Source organism: Kryptolebias marmoratus, linkage group LG4 (assembly GCF_001649575.2).
Source record: "Kryptolebias marmoratus isolate JLee-2015 linkage group LG4, ASM164957v2, whole genome shotgun sequence".
NCBI lineage: Eukaryota > Metazoa > Chordata > Actinopteri > Cyprinodontiformes > Rivulidae > Kryptolebias > Kryptolebias marmoratus.
Window position 1 is genome coordinate 26,930,235 of NC_051433.1, and position 3,374 is coordinate 26,933,608.

The window sequence follows — 3,374 nt, forward strand, 5'->3', positions numbered from 1 at the left end:
CTTTTAAAACACCTCTTAAGACACATTTATTTCCTTTGGCTTTTAATTTAAGCAGAATAAAACAGATCATATCATCATCCAGTGGAGATCATACTTGTTATTATTTAGACACCATGCATCCTACTTGGTGAGCCTCATTTCAGCTGCTTCTGGATCAGCTTCTTATTGAACCTCTTAAACCAATTCTCCTTCACTTCTGTTGAAAATCTCTCATTGTAGAAATGTGGAATGAGTTGTATTCAGTATGACTGTGACATCAGTCGCTGTTCAGATCCAGTCTGTTGAAGAAAAAGCTAAAAAAGAAATAAAAACTGCATCTGTTTCCAAATATGTGTGGCTCTGCATCCAAGGATCTCCTTTCTGTTAACTTGTCTGACTTGAATTATTTTGCAGAACCCATCTGCAGATCTCAAAACAAGCTTTCTTTAACTGATTCCTGTTCAGCTACGTGTTCGTCTCCATTCAAGCAACAGATATACGGTTCATTTTACTCACCTGGACAGTATTTAATAAACTGGTTTCAGTTCAGCTGCAGCTTCAGAGAATTTCTCTGCTGAAGATCTTCACCGGCCGGTGTTTCAGACAGCCAAGTCCTCCCTGGACCACTGATCGTCAACCAGTTCAACTATTCTCCAACTCAGTCAAAGTTACAGTAAGTGACAACTGGAGTAAAACAAACAACTATTGATACTGATCTTTGGTCTGACTTGTCACTTCTGACTTCATTCCTTTTTTTGTTGTTATCTAAATTCGCGTTAAACACAACCTGGACAGTTTGGGACCAACTGGTAGAAGTTGGGGCCTAAACTGTTGATGGGAAAATACAAATTCTGGCTGAAAGTCTGCAGCACAAACATTAAATCTGGCAGAACACGAGCTTGAGCTATTGTGAAGTTCTCATTTGTCATGCTAAATTACTTTTATTTTTCCTTTTTCTTCCACAGAGAATCATGAAGACCCAGCTTGGATGTTTGCTGCTGGTGCTGCTCTCAGCTGCAGAGCTCTCTGAAGCTTTACTGAATGTTGTCGATGAGATGGAACCACTAAACTGCACTAAAAATATGAAGACATTGAACACAGAGAGAAAATGCACATACTCGGTCACCTTCATTGTGGCTGATATGCAGGCCGTCAATTTGTTGACATTTTCTAAGGTATTTGTCCAACAGCTCTACAGTAACACAGGTTGGAAAAGTAAAACCTGGAGATCAGAACCTGCTGAGTCCGGTCTTCTTCTGGCTCCTTCCTGGACTCCAGCAGAGGAGCTTCTATATCAATCTATGCTGCAGCTGCTGCTGAGATTTGGGGTGGTGGGGGGCTGTTACCTGTCCAACAGAGAGAAGGCACAGTCCTCTGACCTCTCTTACAACTCTGAGCTGCAGGTGAAGCTGTGGAAAAAGAGCTGAGAGCTTGTGGGCCTTCAGCAGGCCTGATGCAGCCTGATGAGACCGTCACACTGAAGAACTCCACAACCTCATCCATCATCAGGGCCACTGAGGACAAGACTGAACTTCTGTCTGAACTTTGGATTCACAAAGTGTCCAACTCTTCTCATCCAGGTGTCTTAATAGTTACTTTACCAAAATTCACTTTATTTTTATTCATCCAGTAACAATTTACAACAGAAAGTTTGCAAAGAGAAAAATCTCACTGAGCATCAACAGGAACATTTTCCACAAAGTAAAACCTGAGATTCTGTAAGGTAGACATTTCAAAGTATCTGCTTCACTAAATCCCAGCTGCTTGTCACCACTTCCATCTGTGGAGAGAAGAAGAAGCATCAGAAGAGATAAATGTGTCTTTCAGAGACTCATTCTTCTTTTGAAACCACTTCATCATATATTTCCCTTATCTCTGAAAACTGGGATTGTACCAGATGATTAAAAAGTTGCTAAAGTTATTCCTCTTTTCAAGGCAGATGTTCCACATTGTTTAAATAATTGCAGACATATATTGATTCTGCCATGTTTTTCTAAAGTTTTTTTTTTAAATAGTGTACAAAAGGATTCTCCATCATTTAGTTTATAATTCAATTCTTTACAAACACTGATATGATTTTAGGAAGAATCACTCTACATACATGGTTTGCTCCTCCTGGTTGACAGTGTTACCTCTGCACTTGAAAATAATGAATTCTCCCGTAGTATTTTCATTGATTTATCAAAAACATTTGACAGCGTGTATCATCATATCTTAATGCAGAAACTTTATAAGTATGGATTTCATGGTATTGTTTACAAATGATTACATAGCTATTTTTGCAATAGGCAACAATTTGTTAGCTTTAAGTGTTACAATTCTAACAGAGCAAAGATACTTTGTGGAGTTCCCCAAGGCTCCATTCTTGGACCACTGTTATTTCTGATATACGTAAATGGTTTATCAAACATTTCCAATGTTCTTTCACCAGTCGTGTCTGCTAATGATACGATCCTGCTTCTTTCTCATCTCATTTTAATCTTGGTTTGAGTGCCTACGTTTCATTGTTTAGAGTAAATAAATTATCTTTAAATCTAAAACGATCAAATTTCATGATTTTTTGAGGTAGAAAGTCATATAATGGAAAATGTTCAAAAAATTTTATTGATGGCATAATGATATGACAATTATCATCACCAACATTTCTTGGCATTATTGTTAATGAGAGCTTAAGTTGGAAAGATCATACTGATTAGATTTGGAGGAAAAATGCATGAATCTATTGGTATAATAAAGAGGGTTCATCATTATATCACTGCAGAATGTTTGTTTACGCTTTATTGTAATCTGATATACCCATATTTATCTTATTGTAATATAGTTTGGGAAAGTACTTTTCCCATACCTTTGCATAAAATTTTGGGTCTTCAAAAACGCTTTGTTAGAATTGCAACTCGATCAGACTATCATTGTCCTTCTTTTCCTGTGTTTAAGAATCTACAGATTCTTACTATCTATAACATTAACATGTTTATAAGATTTATAAAAGTCAAGAAGTGATACCGATGCATTTCACTCATTACTTTAAATCAAATATGCAGTTTCATTCTTACCTAACTTTTATCTAAATATCAGACCAGTAAATTCTTTTTTCTCTCCGATACAGGGGAGCTAAACTTTGGAATGACTTTTCGCACTTGGTAAAAGGCAAGCCTTCTGTAAAAGAGTTGATACGTTATTTAAAACTGTATTTATTTAAAGAGTTGTGATTGTCACTTTTTTCATTGTTACATATTCTATTTTAAATTTCAATTACTACTTTGTAGATGTGTTTCTATTTTTTTATATGATTGTACTTTAAAAACTTTATGATCAACTCATGAAGGATTGAAGGATTCCTGAAACCAGTCCCTGTTCTCCTCTAAGAGATTCATTCAGAAATACAGTTACTGAGA